Source organism: Stegostoma tigrinum, unplaced genomic scaffold (assembly GCF_030684315.1).
Source record: "Stegostoma tigrinum isolate sSteTig4 unplaced genomic scaffold, sSteTig4.hap1 scaffold_101, whole genome shotgun sequence".
Classification (NCBI taxonomy): domain Eukaryota; kingdom Metazoa; phylum Chordata; class Chondrichthyes; order Orectolobiformes; family Stegostomatidae; genus Stegostoma; species Stegostoma tigrinum.
The window spans coordinates 42389-64672 of NW_026728053.1; the positions used below are offsets into that span (position 1 = coordinate 42389).

At 46.6% G+C, this 22284-nt stretch overlaps 1 long non-coding RNA gene across 2 annotated transcripts; it reads left to right on the forward strand.

Annotated features, from left to right (window-relative positions):
* The first annotated feature begins 6221 nt into the window (after window positions 1-6221).
* LOC132207564 (uncharacterized) lies at window positions 6222-20944 on the forward strand. Of its 2 annotated transcripts, XR_009443575.1 has the most exons (4): window positions 6222-6686; window positions 16497-16765; window positions 19994-20193; window positions 20692-20944. It is a non-coding gene; the product is annotated as an uncharacterized LOC132207564 (long non-coding RNA). The 2 variants fall into 2 exon arrangements; XR_009443574.1 differs by lacking the exon at window positions 20692-20944 and having other exon boundaries at window positions 19994-20412.
* The last annotated feature ends 1340 nt before the right edge of the window (window positions 20945-22284 follow it).

A 22284-nucleotide genomic window follows, 5' to 3' on the forward strand; every position in this document is an offset into this window, starting at 1 on the left:
CCTGTGATGCTGCTTGGCCTGCTGTGTTCATCCAGCCTCACATTTTATTATCTCTACCTGTGTTGGCTCTTTCTGCCCTGCTGTGGGCTGTTTTTCCTGGAATGAAACAAAGGGAGGGATTGAGTGAGATGAAATGAGCTGGTGCATTTGTTCGTGCTCATGTATGTTTGGGAAGGGAGGTGAGGTCTCCTGGGTGAGAGCAAGAGGCACAGAGAGCATACAGGAATAATAGCCTTGGGGCCTCAAGTAGACGAGAGCAAGCGAAGACAGACATTGAATGCTTTGGTGAGAATGGTATTACATGAGCTGTGCTGAAGGGTGGTGCAGAATTAGAGAGAGTGTGAATGTGAGGTAGCACAGAACAATGAGGCTCTTCTGTTGGAGCAGGGGTCACTGATCTTGCAGCACTGCTGGATGGTTCTTTTGGTGGTTGAGACTGCATTGACACTGGACAGCCTCAGATGAGTCTGGCCGAGTCTTGTGTCATGGCCTCCTGTGCTTGTCCTTGGGAAAGAGGACAGTTCTGCACTGCACCAATCCATCCACCAGGACTTCCAGGTCCCTAACTGTAAAATAAGGTGCTAATTTCCTTTTTCCTGCCCTGTCTGGGACAAATGCTATGAACTGTACAAGGCAGTTCTGGATTCTGAGCATTTTACTGGTTCACAATAGCCTTTAAACATGGCACTAGTGCCAGTAATACCAGGATGGTCCAGTTACGATGAGTAGGAGAACTAACTAGCATCGGCTGAGAGAGGCGCAATAGGAGCATTGTTGCCAGTTATTGAATAGGTTTGCCACAACAGCGTGAGAAAATCTGTTCGGTCTTTTGGAGAGCTACTGTCCTTGCAGTGCAATAAAAATGACACTGAACTGATTCATTCCAGTGTTTTAGACCTGAAGATTTAAGAACAGAATTAGACCATTCAGCCCATTGAGTGGGATCAATCATTCTCAATCCCATTCTCCTGTGTCCATACTAAGCAAGAACATATCTATCTATGCCTGAAATCAACTCTGACTTGGCCTCCACAGGTTTCTGCATCAACGAGTTCCACAGATTCACAACTTTCTGACTGAATAAATTCCTCCTCATCTCCATCCTGAAGGGTAGTCCCTTTGACTCTGAGGCTGTGCCCCCAGGTCCTGGTCTCTCCTACTCGTGGAAACATAATCTCCATGTCCACTCTATCCAGGCCTGAATTACCTTCAGTGTGCCCCCTTCATCCTTCTAAACTCCATCGAGTACAGACCCAGAGTTCTCAGCCATTCCTCACATGACAGTCCCTTCATCGCCAAGATTATGTTTGAGAACCTCCTCTAGACCCTGACAAAGGCCAGCACATCCTTCCTTAGACAGATGGCCAAAAACTGCTCTTAATATTCCAAATGCAATATGCCCAGAGCCTTACACAGCCTCAGCAATACATCTCTGCTCTTGTATTTTTGCCGTCTTGAAATGAATGCTGACATTGCATTTGCCTTCCCAACTGCCAACTGAACCTGCATGTTAAAAGAATCCTGAACTGGGGCATCTTTGTGCTTCAGATTTCTGAAGCCTTTCCCCATTTAGAAAATAGCCTATGCCTGTACTGCCACTTCTCTACAGACTCTCTGTGACCTCCCCACTTCCTCAACACTACTTGCCTCTCCACCTATCGAAATGTCATCTGCAAACTTAGCAACAACGCCCTGTGGACAACAATACCATTAGTTCCTTTGTCCAGATTGCTGATGTATAACGTGAATGGCTGTTGTCTGAACTCTGATGACTGTGGAACTCCTGTAGTTGCTGGCTGCCATCCTGCAAAAGACCCTTTATTGCCACTCTCTGCATTCTGCCAGTTAGCCGATCCTCTATCCATGCCAGTACCTACTCCCTAACACAATAAGCTCATTTTTTTTATTTTGAAGCGTCCTGTGTGGCACCTTGTCAAAGGCTTTCTGAAAATCCAAACAGATAAAGTTCAATGGCTCCCTTTTGTTTTTACCCACTGGTTACATTCTCAAAGAATCCAACAGAGACCTTCCCTTGACAAAGTTGTGTTTTCTCAGCCCAATTTAACATGTAGTTCCAAGTATTACCATGTCCTTCCAAGTACTCTCCGATCTCATCCTTAATAATGGATTCTAAAATCTGACCGAATGACCAGCGTCAGGCTAACAGGTTTTTCTCGTCTTTTAATTTCTTGTCTTTTGCCTCCCTCCATTTTAAACAGGGGTGTTATATTTGCCATTTTGTACTCCTTTGGGACCCACCCTGACTCCAGTAATTCCTGAAAGATCATCAATACCTGCATGGTCTTCTTACTTATCTCCTTCAGAACTCTGGGGGGCAGTCCATCTGGTCCATGTAATTTACCATCTTCTCGGAATTATAGAATTCCGACAGAGCGGAAAGAGGCCATTGGGTCTGCACCATCTCCGTCAAGAACATCCCACCAAGACCCAGCCCTGTACTGTGTCCCGGCAAGCTCACATTTGCCATGGCTGATCCACCTTGCCTGCACATCTTTGGACTGTGGATGGAAATCAGAGCACCTGGCGGAGACCCGTGCGGACATGGGGAGAATGTACAAATTCCACACAGACCCTTCAGCTTCCCCTGTACCTTCTCCTTAGTGATGGCCACCGCACTCACTTCTGCTTCAGACTCCCTTAAAGTTCTACTACTGGTGCCTTCCAACCTGAAGACTGATGCAAAATACTTGTTCAGTTCCTCTGCCATTTCTTTGTTCCCCAACACTACTTATTTGGCCCCTCTTGAAATTTTCTTTGGATTTACAGGGGTGTTTTACAATAACAATATCTACTTTATTGTGTTGACAAATGGATTGTTGAGATGATCACAGAAACAATAAGCAAAATTCATCAGTACTCTCAATTAACAATCATATAGCGCAGCTGAACACGTGGCTACGCAGCTGGTGTAGGAGGGAGGGCTTCAGATATGTAGATAATTGGGATGCCTTCTGGGGAAGGTGGGACCTGTACAAGATGGACGGGTTGCATCTGAACTGGAAGGGGACCAATGTCCTGGGTGGAAGGTTTGCTCGAGTAGTTCGAGAGGGTTTAAACTAGTATGGCAGGGGGGTGGGAACCTGAGCTGTATACCAGAGGTGAGCGTTGATGCAGGTGAGGCAGTAGCAAGAGGTAGACCAGCTAGTGGGAAGGATTTTCCTGGGAAGGAACCAAGGGATCGGTTAAAGTGTGTTTGCTTTAATGCAAGGAGTATCAGGAATAAAAGTGATGAACTTAGAGCATGGATCAGTACCTGGTGCTATGATGTTGTGGCCATAACAGAGACATAGGTTTCTCATGGGCAGGAATGGTTGCTGGGTCTTCCAGGGTTTAGAACATTTCAAAAGAATAGGGAGGGGGGAAAAAGAGGAGGGAGTGTAGCACTACTAATCAGAGAGGGTATCACAGCTACAGAAGCTTCCATTGTCGAGGAAGATCTGCCTACTGAGTCAGTATGGGTGGAAATTAGGAACAGCAAGGGAGTAGTCACCTCGTTAGGGGTTTACTAGAGGCCCCCCAATAGCAGCAGGGAGATTGAAGAAAGCATAGGTCGACAGATTTTGGAAAAGTGTGGACGCAGTAGGGTTGTTGTAATGGGTGACTTTAACTTTCCCAATATTGATGGGAACCTCCTTCGAGCAGAAGATTTGAATGGAGCTGTTTTTGTCAGGTGTGCTCAGGAGGGTTTCCTAACGCAGTACGTGGAGAGGCCATTCTGGACTTGGTGCTCGGAAACGAGCCGGGGCAGGCATCAGATCTTGTGGTGGGAGAGCATTTTGGTGATAGTGACCATAACTGCCTCACATTCTACATAGCTATGGAGAAGGAGAGGATGAGGCAAAATGGGAGGATATTTAATTGGGGAAGAGGAAACTATGATGCGATTAGACATGAGTTAGGAAGCATGGACTGGGAGCAGTTGTTCCGTGGTAAGGGAACTATAGACATGTGGAGACTGTTTAAGGAACAGTTGTTGGGAGTGATGAGTTAATATGTCCCTCTGAGACAGGCAAGAAGGGGTAAGATAAAGGAACCTTGGATGACGAGAGCGGTGGAGCTTCTTGTGAAAAGGAAGAAGGTAGCTTACATGAGGTGGAGGAAGCTAGGGTCAAGTTCAGCTAGAGAGGATTACATGCAGGCAAGGAAGGAGCTCAAAAATGGTCTGAGGAGAGCCAGGAGGGGGCACGAGAAAGGCTTGGCAGAAGGAATCCGGGAAAACACAAAGGCATTTTACACTTAGGTGAGGAATAAGAGAATGATGAAAGAAAGAGTAGGGCCGATCAGGGATAGCATAGGGAACTTGTGTGTGGAGCCTGAGGAGGTAGGCGAAGACCTAAATGAGTTTTTTTGCTTCTGTCTTTACGAAAGAAACGAACTTTGTAGTGAATGAAACCTTTGAAGAGCAGGTGTGCATGCTGGAATGGATAGAGATAGAGGAAGCTGATGTGCTGAAAATTTTGTCAAACATTAAGATTGACAAGTCGCCAGGCCCGGACCAGATTTGTCCTCGGCTGCTTTGGGAAGCGAGAAATGCAATTGCTTCGCCACTTGCGAAGATCTTTGCATCCTCGCTCTCCACTGGAGTCGTACCTGAGGACTGGAGAGAGGCAAATGTAATTCCTCTCTTCAAGAAAGGAAATAGGGAAATCCCCGGCAATTATAGACCGGTAAGTCTCACGTCTGTCGTCTGCAAGGTGTTAGAAAGGATTCAGAGGGATAAGATTTATGACCATCTGGAAGAGCATGGCTTGATCAAATACAGTCAACACGGCTTTGTGAGGGGTAGGTCATGCCTTACAAACCTTATCGAGTTTTTTGAGGATGTGACTAGAAAAGTTGATGAGGGTCGAGCTGTGGATGTGGTGTATATGGACTTCAGTAAGGCATTTGATAAGGTTCCCCATGGTAGGCTCATTCAGAAGGTCAGGAAGAATGGGATACAGGGGAACTTAGCTGCTTGGATACAGAATTGGCTGGCCAACAGAAGACAGCGAGTGGTAGTAGAAGGAAAATATTCTGCCTGCAAGTCAGTGGTGAGTGGGGTTCCACAGGGCTCTGTCCTTGGGCCTCTACTGTTTGTAATTTTTATTCATGACTTGGATGAGGGGATTGAAGGATGGGTCAGCAAGTTTGCAGACGACACAAAGGTCGGAGGTGTCGTTGACAGTGTAGAGGGCTGTTGTAGGCTGCAGCGGGACATTGACAGGATGCAGAGATGGGCTGAGAGGTGGCAGATGGAGTTCAACCTGGATAAATGCGAGGTGATGCATTTTGGAAGGTCGAATTTGAAAGCTGAGTGCAGGATGAAGGATAGGATTCTTGGCAGCGTGGAGGAACAGAGGGATCTTGGTGTGCAGATACATAGATCCCTTAAAATGGCCACCCAAGTGGACAGGGTTGTTCAGAAAGCATATGGTGTTTTGGCTTTGATTAGCAGGGGGATTGAGTTTAAGAGTTGTGAGATCTTGTTGCAGCTCTATAAAACTTTGGTTAGACCGCACTTGGAACACTGCGTCCAGTTCTGGTCGCCGTATTATAGGAAAGATGTGGATGCTTTGGAGAGGGTTCAGAGGAGGTTTACCAGGATGCTGCCTGGACTGGAGGGCTTATCTTCTGAAGAGAGGTTGACTGAGCTCGGTCTCTTTTCATTGGAGAAAAGGAGGAGGAGAGGGGACCTAATTGAGGTATACAAGATAATGAGAGGCATAGATAGAGTTGATAGCCAGAGACTATTTCCCAGGGCAGAAATGGCTAGCACGAGGGGTCATAGTTTTAAGCTGGTTGGTGGAAAGTAGAGAGAGGATGTCAGAGGCAGGTTCTTTACGCAGAGAGTTGTGAGAGCATGGAATGCGTTGCCAGCAGCAGTTGTGGAAGCAAGGTCATTGGGGTCATTTAAGAGACTGCTGGACATGCATATGGTCACAGAAATTTGAGGGTGCATACATGAGGATCAATGGTCGGCACAACATTGTGGGCTGAAGTGCCTGTTCTGTGCTGTCTTTGCGCCGCCCCTCCCCCCGCCTTTTCCTCCATCTCTCTTACTCTCTATCCGAGCCTCTCCACCCGCTCAGCAGGGAGCGTTGTGAGTTTCTTTCGAACAAAGTTTAAAGATCTCTGTTTGAACCCAAGCCATCCGCAATCAGACTGCATTTCTAATCCCCCCTCCCCACCTCCCTCCCTCCCTCTCTCCCTCCCTCACACATACACACACAGTCTGTCTCTTTCTCCCTTTCAGTCAATCCCCTTCCTCTCTTGGTCCTACTCAAGCCTTTTCCCACCCCCGACTCTGCCTCGGCGATGAGTCCGCTGTCTGGATCCCTTTTCCCAGGCGTGGGCTGAGGACCCAGCGGTTCGGCAGCGGGGATCATCGCACGACGCTCCCGGACCCCTACAACCTCCTGTTCTCCAGCGGCCTCCAGCATGACCACCGGGCTGGGAGCAGGCATCCGGGCTGCCGGAGCGCTCGCTGCTCAGTGGCTCAGCCCTGCGCCGCCTTTGCCGGGAGCGGGGATCCGAGGTGGGAGAAGGCCTCTTCGCCCGGCTCCTGGGCACAGCTACCTGCCTGAACAGCTGCCTGGCACCGAGCCTGCGCTCCCCGAGCACCCGGCCGCGGGTCCGCGACGCCTTCCGGGGCTGAGTAGCCGAAAACTATCTCCTACTGCAAGGTGAGAGCGGGGTTTGGGGTGAAGGGAGGACTGGGGACATGAGCACGGTCCCTGTTTCACATCCTGCGCCGCTCCTATCACAAAGCGAGGGTTTGGGAATGTATGTTTTGGGGGTGAGAATAGCCCTCCCCGGGTGAGGGAAGGCTGGGGGGGACATTGGGAGGGTGTCTATTATACAGCCCTGCGCGGGTTTCCGTAGCCGAACAGCCTACTGCTCTCGTACTACAAGGTAAAGGGAAGGCGGGGGATGGAATGGGGTGGGGTTTCGAGGATAGCCGTCTTGGAAGTGAGAGGACATGGGGAGAGTCACTATCGTACAGCCCAGTGACTGAATGGCTTACAGCTACTGCAAAAGGGTCGTGGTGGGGGTTGGTTTAGGAGAGGGGTGTTGTAGGGAGGTTTGGGGTCACGGGCAGAGCTGCTTTCTTCAGCCGAACAGCCACTGCCACAAGATGAGATGGGAGGAGGTGTTTTCGGAGCGAGGGGATGCCCCCTCGCCCCGCCGCTGTGGGAAGTAGGATCTTTATCGCACAACCCTCCGTAGCCGAATAGCACTCCGACGACAAGGTGGGAAGGCAGGAGGGGCTCCCAGGGATGAGGAAAGGACAGAACCAGGGTCAGTATAAGGTTAGGGGCTGAACAGACCCCTTCCAGGGGCTGAGGGGAGCTCTTGATGCCCTGCGCCAAGCGACCAGCCGAGATCGACCCGCAGCTCTCCGACTACAAGGGGACCCTGTCTCAGAGCATTTCTGGCCGGAGCTCTGAGGGAAAGGGTCATCGCACCCAAAACGCTACCTCGGGACTTTTTCTTGACAGATGCTGAGCATTTTCAGCAACTTGTGTTTGCATTTCTACCCGGAGGTGGGTTTGTGGAGAGACACCATGGTAAGGGAATGGGTGTGGGGTTTGATGGGGCAGTCACAGAGACTGTCGAGAGAGAGAGAGAGAGAGGCAACCCCCGTGTCAGGGTTTGGAAAATCTCCGGCAGTGCTTCATTTCTCTCTCAGCCGAAGGCGCTGCGTGCTTTGGTTTCCTTTGCTCTTGTACTCTCTCCCCCTGTGAATAAAGCCAGAGTGAGAAAGAGAGAGAGTTTGTGGTGGGAGAGAGAAAAGGGACAGAAAGATGGAAATAAAGGAGCATGACAAGGGAGTGAAATTAGGGCCAGCAGAGGTGAGAGAGGGGGAGAGAATCAGAGTGAGGGAGGAAGAGTGATAAAACACAAACAAAAGAGAATGGGAGGTAACGAGGTGTTCATGAGCATGAAACAGCAGGACATGCAGCATCAGAGGCCAGGGAAGCTGATGTCAGCCTGTCTGCTGTGTTCATCTCCCTTCCTCCGTTCCCCCCCTCCTCCTGCCCCTTTGCCCCCCCTCCTCCTGCCCCTTTGCCCCCCCTCCTCCTGCCCCTTTGCCCCCCCTCCTCCTGCCCCTTTGCCCCCCCTCCTCCTGCCCCTTTGCCCCCCTCCTCCTGCTGCCCCTTTGCCCCCCGCCCCCTCCTCCTCCTGCCCCTTTTCCCCCTCCTCCTCCTGCCCCTTTTCCCCCTCCTCCTCCTGCCCCTTTTCCCCCTCCTCCTCCTGCCCCTTTGCCCCCCTCCTCCTGCCCCTTTGCCCCCTCCTCCTCCTGCTCCTTTGCCCCCCTCCTCCTCCTGCCCCTTTGCCCCCCCTTCCTCTTGCTCCCTCCAGTCATCCATTCCTTCTTCCAGTCAGTCCTCGCTCCCTCGCTCCCTCCCACCAGCCATCCATTCCTCCCTCCCTCGCTCCCTCTAGTCAGTCAAAACAACTAAGAAAATTACAGCACAGGAACAGGTCCTTCAGCCCTCCAAGCCTGCGCCGATCAAGATCCTCTGTCTCACCTGTCACCTATTTTCTCACGGTCTGTGTCCATTTGCTCTCTGCCCATTCACGTACCTGTCCAAATATATCTTAAAAGACGCTAACGTGTCTGCGTCTCCCACCTCCGCTGGCAACACGTTCCAGGTGCCCACCAACCTCTGTGTAAAGAACTTTCCATGCATATGTCCCTTAAACTTTGCTCCTCTCACTTTGAACTCATGACCCCTCGTAATTGAGTCCTCCACTCTGGGGGTAAAAAGCTTTTTGCTGTTCACCCTGTCTATACCCTCATGATTTTGTTGACCTCAATCAGGTCCCCCCCAATCTCCATCTTTCTCATGAAAATAATCCTAACCTACTCAACCTCTCTTCATGGCTAGCACCCTCCATACAAGGCAGCATCCTGGTGAACTTCCTCTGCACCCTCTCCAAAGCATCCACAACCTTTTGGGAATGTGGCGACTGGAACTGTGCACAGTAGTCCAAATGTGGCCAAACCAAAGTCCGATACAACTGCAACATGACCTTGGCAAGTCTTGTACTCAATACCCCATCCAATGAAGGAAAGCATGCCATATGCCTTCGAGACCACCCTATTGACCTGCGTTGTCACCTTCAGGGAACAATGGACCTGAACACCCAGATCTCTCTGTTCATCAATTTTCCCCAAGACTTTTCCATTTACTGTATAGTTCGTCCTTGAATTTGATCTTCCAAAATGCATCACCTCGCATTTTCCCGGATTGAACTCCATCTGCCATTTATCTGCCCAACTCTCCAGTCTATCTATGTTCTGCTGTAACCTCTGATAGTCCCCTTCACTATCGGCTTCTCCATTCCTCCCTTGTAGTGCGATTCGGCAAGACTAAGGAGGCATAGAATGGGTGTGCAAAATGCAGGGCAATGGGGACAATTGAATTGTGGAGCTGGTTTAAGGAACAGATATTGCGTGTCCTTGATAGGTACGTCCCTGTCAGGCAGGGAGGAAGCGATCAGCTAAGGGAACCGTGGTTTACTAAAAAACCTGTATCTCTTGTTAAGCAGAAGAGGGAGGCTGATGTGACGATGAGACCAGATGGTTCACATGAGGTGATGGAGAGCTACAGATTAGCTAGGAAGGATTTAAAGAGAGAGTTAAGAAGAGCAAGGAGGGTACACGAGCAGACACTGGCAGGTAAATAAAGGAGAACCCGAAAGCTTTCGATCGGTATGTGAGGAATAAGAGGATGACTTGGGTAGGCATAGGGCCAGTCAAAGACAGAAGTGGGAAGTTGTGTGTGGACGCTGTGGAGATTGGAGAGGTGCTAAATGAATGTTTCTCATCTGTTTTCACTGAGGGACAGGAGAATATTGTAGAGGAGGTGACTGAGTTAGAGGCTACTAGAATTGAAAGGGTTAAGGTTAGTAAGGAGGAAGTGTCATCAATTCCACAACGTGTGACGGTCGGTAAAGCCCCTGGGCCTGATAGGATTTTTCCGAGGATTGTCTGGGATGCTAGGGAGGAGGTGGTGGAGCCTTAGGCCTTGATCTTGGAGTCCTCATTGTCTACAGGTTTAGTACCAGAGGAGTGGAGAATTGCAAATGTTGTGCCCTTGTTCAAGAGGGGCAGTAGGAATGACCCAGGCAATTATAGACCTGTGAGCCTTAGGTGTGTTGCAGGAAAAATTTTGGAAAGGATTATAAGAGATAGGATTTATAATCATCCAACAATCAACAACTTGATTGGAGATAGTCAGCATGGATTCGTCAAGGGCAGGTCGTGTCTCACAAACGTCATTGAGTTTTTTGAGAAGGTGACCAAGCATGTGGATGAGGGTCGGGCAGTTGGCGTGGTGTACATGGACTTGAGTAAAGCCTTTGATAAGTTTCCCCATGGTAGGCTCTCGAAGAAAATACAGAGGCACGGGATTGAGGGAGATTTAGCCAGTTGGATTAGAAACTGGCTTTCGGTAAGAAGGCACCAAGTGGTGGTTGATGGAGAATATTCAGCCTGGAGTCCGGTAACGCGTGGTGTGCCTCAAGGATCTGTTTTGTGACCACTGCTGTTTGTCATTTGTATAAATGACTTGGACGCAGGAATTGGTTGATGGGTTCGTGAGTTTGCAGATGACACTGAAGTCGGTGGAGTGGTGGACAGTGTGGAAGAATGTTGCAGGTTGCAGGGAGACTTGGATAAACTGCAGAATTGTCCCGAAATTTGGCAAATGGAGATTAATATGGATAAATGTGAGGTGTTTCACTTTGGGAGGAATAATAGGAAGGCAGAACACCGGGTCAACGGAAAGATTCTTGGCAGTGGAGATGAGCAGAGGGATCGTGGTGTCCATGTACATAGATTCCTGAAAATTGCCACCCAGGTTGATAGTGCTGTTCAGAAGTCTGATGGTGTTTTAGGTTTCATTGGTAGAGGGATTGAGTTGCGGAGACGTGATGTCATGCTGCAACTCTACAAAACGCTAGTGCGGCCTCAGTTTGAATATTGCGTGGTCGCTCCATTACAGGAAGGATGTGGAATCATTGGAACAGGTGCAGAGGAGATTTACCAGAATGTTGCCTGGTCTGGAGCGAAGGTCTTATGAAGAAAGGCTGAGGAACTTGGGTCTGTTCTCATTGGAGAGAAGGAGGCTCAGAGGGGATTTAATAGAGACACACAAGATGGTCAGTGGATTAGATAGGGTGCACAGTGAGAGTTTTTTTCCGAGGATGATGACTTCAGCTTGTACAAGTGGGTGCAGCTACACTTTGAGGGGTGATGGATTTAAGACAGATGTCAGAGGCAGGTTCTTTACTCAGAGAGTGGTAAGGGTGTGGAATGCCCTGTCTGCCAATGAAGTTAACTCAGCCACATGAGGGGCATTTAAACAGCCCTTGGATCAGCATATGGTTGACAATAGGATAGTGCAGGGGAATGGGCTTCGATTAGTTCACAGGTCGGCGCAACATGGAGGGCCGAAGGGCCTGTTCTGCGTTGTGTTCTTCTATGTTCAGTTACAGTTCACAGATTACTCTACCACTCATTTTAGTGTTGTGTGAAGAGGATAATGAACATCTGCAGAAGGACGCAGAAAGTGTAAGTGAATGGACAATGGCAGATGGAGTGCAACGATGGTAAAAGTGAGACTATCCATTTTGGTAGCAATTAGGACAAAATGGAGTTTTAGTTAAATGGTGAAAAATTGTAGCATGCTGCTATTCCCCGGCTGAATGTTTTAAAGGCCAAGACAGACAGATCTTTGAACAGCAAAGGAATTGAGTTTAAAAATCGGGAGGGGATGCTCCAGTTGTATAGGGTGCTGGTGAGGCTTGATGTCGAATAGTTTGTACAGTTTTAGTCTCCTCACTTGAGAAAGGATGTGCTGGCAGTGGAGGGGGTGCAAAGGAGCTTCACAAGATTGATTCCACAATTGAAAATGTTGCTGTATGGGGAGAGATTGAGGAGACTTGGATTGCACTCTCTGAGACTTCGAAGAATGAGGGGTGTTCTAATAGCACCTTTTAAAATGATGAAAGAAATAGATAGGAAAGAAACACGGAAGTTGTTTCCACTGATGGGTGAAATTACAACTAGGCGGCACAGCCTCAAAATAAGGGTGAACAGATTTCAGACTGAGTTGAGGATGAGCTTCTTCATCCAAAGGGTTGTGAATCTGTGGAATTCTCTGCTCAGTGAAACAGTCAAGGTTCCCTGGTTGAATGTTTTAAAGGCCAAGACAGATAGATCTTTGAACAGGAAAGGAATTGAGTGTTATGGTGAATGGGAGGGTTAGTGGAACTGAGTCCGCAAAAAGATCAGCGATGACCTTATTGAATGGCGGAGCGAGCTGGAAGAGACAGATGACCTACTCCTTTATTTCTTCTGTCCATATGTCCTTAGATTGCCATCCTTGTCATTCCTCCTTCCCTGGAATAGGCCAGTTCTGAACGCTGATCAGTAGGTCTTTAAATATCTCCCGCGTATCAAATGCCGACTTGTTCAATCAAAGCTCCTCCCAATTAATACTGCTCAGCTCCTACCTAATACTGATGTAATTTTCCTTCCCCCAATTTCGTAGCTTCCCCCAAGGTCCTGATTATTCATAGCTATCTTAAAATGTAAGGAGAGGCGATCACCCCGTTGAAGAAGCTCCTGGTTCAGTGTTTTCCCCCATGTGGGAGTCAACTACAGGTTTTCTTGTTCCAAGGTTGGGGAGGAAATAGCCGAGTGGTATTATTGCTGGATTGTTAATTCAGAGACTTAGATAACATTCTGGGGACCGGTGTTCAAATCCCAGCACAGCAGGTGGTGGAATTTGAATTGAATACAAAAGAAAATCATGAATGAAGAATCTAATGATGACCATGAATCCATTGTCAAATGTCAGAAAAACCCACCTGCTTCACTGATGTCCTTTCGGAAAGGAAACTGCCATCCTTACATGGTCTGGCCTACATGTGACTGCAGACCCACAGCTAGATGATTGACTCTGAACTGTCCCCTGGGCAATTCGGGATGGACAATAAACACTGCCGAGCTAGTGATGTCCTCCTCCCATTAGCAAATAAATAAAATTGGATTCTATGTCTTCCGATTGAAGATCGTTTCTTGTTCTCACAGTAATTTCATCGCTTACAGTCAGTTTCCCTCTTGCCTGTCTTTTTGGAATGTCACGTAGCCCTGCACATTTACCTCCAGTGTTGATCGCCTTATAACCATGTCTTTGTAATAGCTCTCAAATCATGCCCGTCAACCTGTATGTGTGCTATGAATTTGTTGATTTTGTTCTGAATACAATGAGCACGCAAGCACAGAGTCATTAATTTTGATTTATAACTTTATTTCACCTCTTGACACTATTTACAGCTGTTTTCTGTTTCTACATGCTGTCTTTTCCAGTCCCATGCTGAGTATTGTTATCCCAATAGTTCTTTAATGTCAGTGTGTGTGTATTCCTGGGCGACTATGCTCGTGTGGTCTACGGAGTTGTGGAGGTCACAGTTCTAGGACAGCCATTTCATAGGCCTCTGCTGCAGCTAAGAAGAAAAGACAATCTCTTGCTCTGAGCTCTGCAAACCAGGGCAATGTCAAAAAGGAAACAAGGTCAAAAGAATTTCAACAAGGATCTCAAAATTAACTGCTGAATTCACATAAGCATTCCGGGGATCGCCCAATGTAGTGGCCACAACATCCCACTTTCTATTCCTCACAAACAATCCAAAGGCTGAACTATCCGTATCCCTCTTAACTTTTACGTTTTTTGAACTAATTTCTTGTTTCTAACTTGTGTGTATTTGTGGTGCCTTATGACTTCTTGCATTTAGCAATTGATAAACTCACTTTCTCACTAATTCAGTAAAACCTAGTTTTATAGAATCCCCAGTGTGGAAACAGGCCATTCAGTTCAAGAAGTCCACAGCAACCCTACAAAGAGCATCCCACCCAGACCCATCCCCATTCCCTACTCTATCCCTGTCAGCCTGCATTTCCCATGGCTGATATACCTAACCTACACGTGTGTGGGCACTGTGGGTAATTCAGCATTCCCAATCCACCGAACCTGCACATCTCTGGACTGGTCAAAACAATGATTCGATTTGAATTAGTTATAATGCAGCTGTTAACAGTAATCCTCCGTCCCTGTGTTGGAGCGAGATTTAACATTCAAGATCAAAAATGAAACACTTGAACAAGGTAGCTCAAATTGAGGTTGTTGACTTGCTCGCCGAGCTGGCTTGTTTTCATTGAGACGTTTCGTCACCATGATTGGTGACATCACCAGCAGAGCCTCCAACGAAACAATGTTACTTTACTCTGTCTGGAATTTATACTGTCCGGTCAGTTACCATGAGTACTGTCATTTCGGGTTTTGATCTGTATGGGTTTGTATGTGCGGTCCAATTGTATCTGTTTGTTGGTTGCATTATGGGTGGAGGATCACGCCACTCATACGAAACTGGGACAAGGTAACCATAGTAGCCCAAGCCAAGCGTAGACACGCAGAGGAATTCCTAGAGGCATGGTTCACCACCCATTCTGCAGGCTCACATTCTTGGTCTCTTCAGTTTGAATATGATCACTCAACCATATCCTTTATGACAAACAACAGAGTCTTACTTCCTAAAATCTTCAAACAGGACTGTCCAGACAGATTCACTTGTTCTCATGATATCGTCTTCTGCTGGAGGGATTCCGAAATGTCTGCATTCTTCCTCAACTGAGCATTCCTTACGTTCGTGGTTGACAGAGCTCTCGGCCATGTCCAACCCATCTCGTACACTTTGGCCTCACCCCTGATGAGGTACCCTGGTCCTCAATGACCAACCCATCAATATCCACATCTAGAAGAACATCAGCCACGATTTCCAACAAGATCCCACCACCAGGCATATATTCCCCTCCCCTCCCTTGTCAGCCTTCTGCAGGGACCATTCCATCAGGACACCTCGGTCCACTCCTTATCCATTCGCAACACCTCCCCATAACCCAACAGCACTTTCCATGCCACCACAGAAGGCATAACATCTGTCCATTTACTTCCTCCGGCTTCACTATCCAAGGCTTCCAGGGGAAGCAGCGATTTACCCACACTTCACTCAATCTAGTCTACTGTATTCACTGCTCACAATATTGTCTCGCTCTGCACCGGGGAGACGAAACACAGACTGACCAACCACTTGGCTGAACACCTATATTCTGTACATAAAAATGGCCCCAGGTTTCCAATTGCCTATCACTTGAGCACCCCATCATGATCCCTGGCCAAAATCTCTGTCTCAGGCTTGCTGCAGTGCTCCAGTGAGTGCAAGGTAGAAGACAAAAATCTCATGTTTGCTTTGCAGAACACCTCCGCTCGGTTCGCAATCAACAACAGCACCTTCCAGTCACCCACCATTTTAACTCCTTTAACTCCCCCTCCCATTCCTTAGACGGCATGTGCATCATGGGCCTCCTGCAGTGCCACAATGATGCCACCCGAAGGGGGCAGGAACAGCAACTCATATTCCGCTTGGGAACCCTGCAGCCCAATGGTATCAATGTGAACTTCACAAGCTTCAAAGTCTCCCCTTCCCCCACTGCATCCCAAAACGAGCCCAACTGCATCCCAAAACCAGCCCAGCTTGTCCCACCTCCCTAACCTGTTCTTCCTCTCACCTATCCCCTCCTCCCACCTCAAGCCGCACCTCCATTTCGTACCGACTAACCTCGTCCCATCTCCTTGACTTGTTCGTCCTCCCCGGACTGACCTATCCCCTCCCTACCTCCTCACCTACACTCACCTCTACTGGCTCCATCCCCACCTCTTTAACTTGTCTGTCTCCTTTCCACCTATCTTCTCCTCTATCCATCTTCGATCCGCCTCCCCCCCTCTCCCTATTTATTTCAGAACCCTCTCCCCCTCCCCCTCCCCCTTTTCTGATGAAAGGTCTCAGCCCAACATCTAAGCTTTTGTGCTCCTGAGATGCTGCTTGGCCTGCTGTGTTCGTCCAGCTGCACACTTTGTTATCTCTAAGTGTCTTAACAACCTCATTAAGTGAGTTCTGGAGAGAACTATGCAGGGGAGACTTAGGGTTTGTCATTCTAACTTGCCTGTCCTGAAAGATGAAAGTTGGTTTATTTTGGATGTTTGTTTCATAGCTATGAAAGATATCCTGAAAGGATTTTTCATATCTTTTGTTGAGAATTTTACCCGTTTAGTTACTCTAATCCTTTTCCTTTTTTAAAGTTTGCTTGGTAGTCATAAATTTCAAATATCGGCCGAATTTTATTCGGCTTTGTATTGGTTCTCCGTGATTCCCCGTTAATGGCTCCGCGACCTGCTAGCTAATTACAGAATTTATCATTGATGTGCCTGTCATAAAATCTTTAGTCTTATACTATGTATTCCCAATTTCAGGAGAAAGTCCAGAGACCTTTTAAAGGAAAGGGGTTTAGAAAGAACACTTAAGTTCTATAGATCCAAGTCATGAATAGTTGATAAATTATTTGCACTTCATATTTCCAGAATCTACCCCGGAAGAGAGAGCCCAGAGAATTGCCCAAGCTGTCTGCAAACAGTCAATTGACGTGAAGGAAAATTGGGACCAATTGAAAACCCATGCGAGCAACTGGCAGAAACAGGTGGAAAAGGCGTTAGAGAAACTTCAAGAACCGCAGAAAGCTCTGGATGATCTTGAGTCTCATGTGATAACAGCTGAGGGGGTCCACACTGATTGGCAACCTGTGAATGACCTGTTTATTGACGCATTGCAGGATCACATTGATAAAACCACAGTAAGTGCAATTACTTTACACTTCACTTATGAACAGATGTAACCGCAATGTTGTATCGAGACAATCAGTAATATGAGTAGTGAAGTAATATTGATTGAATGGTTGTTAACTTAATTTGTAAATTAAAACTTAGTTGAGCATGCCTTCTGATGATATCACATTGGTAATATTAGTATAATTGAGGATTTTATTGGTCAGTGACATCAGGTGAGTTATCTGCTTGTTGCCATGTTATCAGGACTAAAGGTGAAGTCTTACCACACCATTTGGCCACTCCTTAGAGAGAGACAACTGGTTATGATTTAATCTGAAGATCACCATGCCTCGGGCAAGTAGAGGGGTTGAGGCGAAGATCCTTTGTGGTAAGCTCACTGGTGTGGCAATTGAGCCCTCTCTGCAGGGCATCACTCTGCATCACAAACCAACCGTTCAGCCCACGGAATTTGAATAGAGTTTAGGATTGGAGAGCAATCCATGCAATTATATTTTTTTTGAATGAATGTTTCTCAATGGGACTCTCTCACTGGCAAACTTTTTAAAAGCCAGCTCAGCCATACAGGCTCGATCAGTTCCTGATCTCAGCTGAATTTTTTGATCTGGGGTGGGTCAGCGTGAGGAGTTCAGTGATTGGAATGAATTCTCATGAAGTTAGCGAGAGGGATAGTACACGTGAATAGATCAATGTTTTGAAAAGCGGATGAGAACGAGGGGGATCCTCTTCGGGCGGTTGTGGCGGGGGCGGGGTGTGAGGGATGCATCTGCTCCCACGATAAGACATTCCACTCCCGCACATCCCAGATGTCCAAGTTCTTTAAGGACCGCAACTTTCCCCCCACAGTGATCGAGAACGCCCTTGACTGCGTCTCCCGTATTTCCCGCAACACATCCCTCACACCCCGCCCCCGCCACAACCGCCCTAAGAGGATCCCCCTCGTTCTCACACACCACCCTACCAACCTCCGGATACAACGCATCATCCTCCGACACTTTGGCCATTTACAATCCGACCCCACCACCCAAGACATTTTTCCATCCCCACCCCTGTCTGCTTTCCGGAGAGACCACTCTCTCCGTGACTCCCTTGTTCGCTCCACACTGCCCTCCAACCCCACCACACCCGGCACCTTCCCCTGCAACCGCAGGAAATGCTACACTTGCCCCCACACCTCCTCCCTCACCCCTATCCCAGGCCCCAAGATGACATTCCACATTAAGCAGAGGTTCACCTGCACATCTGCCAATGTGGTATACTGCATCCACTGTACCCGGTGCGGCTTCCTCTACATTGGGAAAACCAAGCGGAGGCTTGGGGACCGCTTTGCAGAACACCTCCGCTCAGTTCGCAACAAACAACTGCACCTCCCAGTCGCAAACCATTTCCACTCCCCCTCCCATTCTCTAGATGACATGTCCATCATGGGCCTCCTGCACTGTCACAATGATGCCACCCGAAGGTTGCAGGAACAGCAACTCATATTCCGCCTGGGAACCCTGCAGCCATATGGTATCAATGTGGACTTCACCAGTTTCAAAATCTCCCCTTCCCCTACTGCATCCCTAAACCAGCCCAGTTCGTCCCCTCCCCCCACTGCACCACACAACCAGCCCAGCTCTTCCCCCCCCCCCCCCCCACTGCATCCCAAAACCAGTCCAACCTGTCTCTGCCTCCCTAACCAGTTCTTCCTCGCACCCATCCCTTCCTCCCACCCCAAGCCGCACCCCCATCTACCTACTAACCTCATCCCACCTCCTTGACCTGTCCGTCTTCCCTGGACTGACCTATCCCCTCCCTACCTCCCCACCTATACTCTCTCCACCTATCTTCTTTACTCTCCATCTTCGGTCCGCCTCCCCCTCTCTCCCTATTTATTCCAGTTCCCTCTCCCCATCCCCCTCTCTGATGAAGGGTCTAGGCCTGAAACGTCAGCTTTTGTGCTCCTGAGATGCTGCTTGGCCTGCTGTGTTCATCCAGCCTCACATTTTATTATCTTGGACTTCTCCAGCATCTGCAGTTCCCATTATCTCTGATACTATTTATAACACACCACACTGACTGTAACTCCAAGCTGTGTGTTTCTTCAACAAAATATCTGCAAATAAACAAACATCCTGGATGAAGACTTATTATCTGACACTCCACTCACACCAGTTGTATGATCTTTTGATCTGTCTGCTTATAAATTGTGTGCCTGTGTGTTTTCCTCTCTGACCACACGTGATGAAGGGACTGCACTTCAAAAGCTTGTATGATTTCAAATAAACCTGTCAGATTATAACCTGATGCCATGTGGCTTCTGACTTTGTCCATCCTAGTCCAACACCAGCACCTCCACATTATAAGTGTTTGAAACCAAGTCAGTGCAACAGGTATATGTCGAACATTTGACTTCAGAAGGATGCCTCGTGCTGAAAAGTTTATTAATAACAAAGGATTTCTCCATTATGCCATCTATCATAACATGCTGCGCCTCACAGTCATAATGAAAGGATGCCCACTTTAATTTAGCAGCGCCAAGAACAGTTATGGACATTTTTAGCATGGGAGAAGGCCATTCAACCTATTTTATCTGTACCAGCTCTCTCCCAGAGCAACAAAATTAATCCTTTTCTCGAATTCATTCCACATATTTCACAGGATTGAAATATATAGGTACATAGTTAAGAGATTTTAACATCGAGTGAGCAGTTCTCGCACTTCACCTTGTCACTAACAATTGAAAACGTGACTTAGAAAGAGTGGGTCTTTATTTTGTTCTGTTGTGATGATGAAGAAGATGCAAGTCCAAGTGCTGGAACTGGCCTCTTGAACTTAGAAACATTTAAATGTGTATAAAATGAATTCTGTGCGCATCTATTAAAAGCAGTTTTATGGAAGGAAAAGGTACCAAAAAAGATTTGGTGTATTGTACTTGATGCTATTATACTCCAACATGTGAAAACAGAACTCTACGACTGTGAGTGTTGAGATCTGAGAGGGTGCTATCTTGTTTGAATTTACATTGCTAAGTCTAGGCCTATTTTCCCAACAGCAAAATTGGTAATGCAGAAAGAAATGGATGTTTCTCGCATTTGTTGGCTGTAAGTGTCTGTTTAAAGTTTGAGTACAGTTTCCTCATATACAGGTGCTTAACCTGCTTTTACAGTTTGAACATTTGTTGTGCCAATGCAAATTGTTTGAATGGTTTCACCTCCAGTTTTCTTCTTTATACATATTTTGTATTTTTTCAGGGTAAGGACTGCCTGCAAAATCTGAGATTGGGTTTTGAAAGACATCAACCTTTGCTTGCGAGAGATAATGGTAACTGCAGATGCTAGAGAATGCGAGATAACAATGTGTGGAGCTGGATGAACACAGCAGGCCAAGCAGCATCTCAGGAGCACAAAAGCTGACATTTCGGGCCTCGACCCTTCATGCGAGAGAACGTAACGTAAGAAAGAAGAACAGGACTAAGTAGTATTATCCTTCAAAGCCTTGTTGAGTTGATTTGTCCTGTTTTGTTCCTTACTTTTACATTTATTAAATCCACTTTTTTAAAAGCATTCTTTCACAGGATGAGGGCACTGCTGGCAAGGCTAACATTCATTTCCCATCCAGGAATGGCTTGGTAGGCCATTTTGGAAGTCAGTAGAGAGTCAGCCATATTCCTGTGAATTTGAAGTCAGATACCAGAATTGTGAAGGGATGCAGATTCCTTTCCCTAAAGAATAGATTAGTGAATTCAGTTTTCTGTTACAATAATTTATGATAGTTTCATCGTCACTGTTACTTTTAACTCGAGATCTTTGTGAATTAAATGTCATTTCCAGCAGATGCTTTTGTATATTATATTTAATATTAGGATTTTAGTTTTAACTTAATTTCTTATTAACATTTAATCATTAATTTCAGGATGTTTCTCAGATTTTATACGCTTCCTCTCCATTAGGCTTTTAAAGAAGAAATTGCCCCAGTCAAACAAGAAGTCAAAATATTAAATGATCTGGCCAGTCAGTTATCTCCGCTTGATGTCTCTTTCTCTCCAAAGATTTCTCACCAGCTTGACGACCTAAATATGAGGTTGAAATTTATACAGGTAACAGTGAAAACATTTTCTAAACTAGCCAATCTGTTGAAGAAAGCATGTCCAGATAATTTGGCTTCAAATATATGAGCAAGATAAAGAACCGTTTCAATTGAAGCAAGCAATTAATATTTTATTATTATAGTTTATGAAGTTATCCAATTTTATAATATTACGTTTTCAAAAATACAATGTTCTTGTCTGTAGTCTGCACTTTAGAATGTAATCGCAAAACAAAATCCAAATAGTGAGACATGTGAGCATCCGAACTACAGTCTGAAATGGTTCAGGACTGGAACAATTTGAATATATTCAGGATGAAGCTGCAGGTGGCAGATATTTTTCCCGATCCATCCAAAAGAATTTGGAATTGGACCATTGTGCTCACTGCTGTACACTTCAGTATTATGTATTGTTTCATATTTTAAGTCCCTGAGAAAGACATACTTTAATGAATTGCAACAAAGATATACTTGATGCATTGAAGGGAAGAATGACATAAAGTTGTATGAACTGCATGTATTTCTTTCAATTGAGCAGATTTTGATTCATGTCAGCAAAGTAGTAGATGAAAGTTTTCTTTATCCCATAAAGCCGCATGAAATGTTTTATTGAGCAAATTATTTCAGTCTTGTTCTGTGTCAGCAGCTCGCTTGGCCATGTAGCGCAATAAAACTCCTTATCGGTTCTAGCAAGCAGACAAAAACATAAATAGCACCAGGATCTGGATGTTCTACCTCTTGACCCTACCTCACCATCCGATAAGACATGGCTGACCTGCCCGGGACTCAACTCCTCTTCCATACCGGCTTCTCAGAGCGCTCAAGTTCTCTATTTCAAAAATCTTATCTACCACCTTCTTTAAATACTTCCAGTGATCTACCTTTCACAATTCTCTTGTATTCTAAACAATCGCTACCTGCTGAAAGAAGAAATTCCTTTGCATCTCAGGTTTCAATAAATGTTCCCTTCTTCTGTAACTATGTTGCTGAGTTTGAGATTTCCACAATAATGGAAACATTGTCTTCACATCTAGCCTGTCAAAAAATTTTGTGTTTCAGTAAGATCACCCCTCATTCTTCTAAACTTGAATGAATAAAGACCTTCTGTGCAACCATTCTTGATAAATCATGATCCGATGAATCGGCCCAGTGAGTCTCTTTTGAACTGCTTCCTATGGCTGTGTATCCTTTCTTGTATTTCTCCAAGTGTGACCTCCTCAATAGCCTGATCAGTTGCAAAAAAACTTGCCCATTTTTAAACTGAAACCTCCTTACAATAAAGGCCAAAATTCCATTTGCCTTCTAAATTACTTGCATCACCATCGTCATGGCTCACATCAACTCCAACCTACCAAAGTGCTTTGATCCTTTGCAATTCACCTACCACTGCAACAGGTCTCCAGCTGATACCGTCTCCCTGGCCTGACAGTCATCCCTGGAATGTCTGGATAACAAG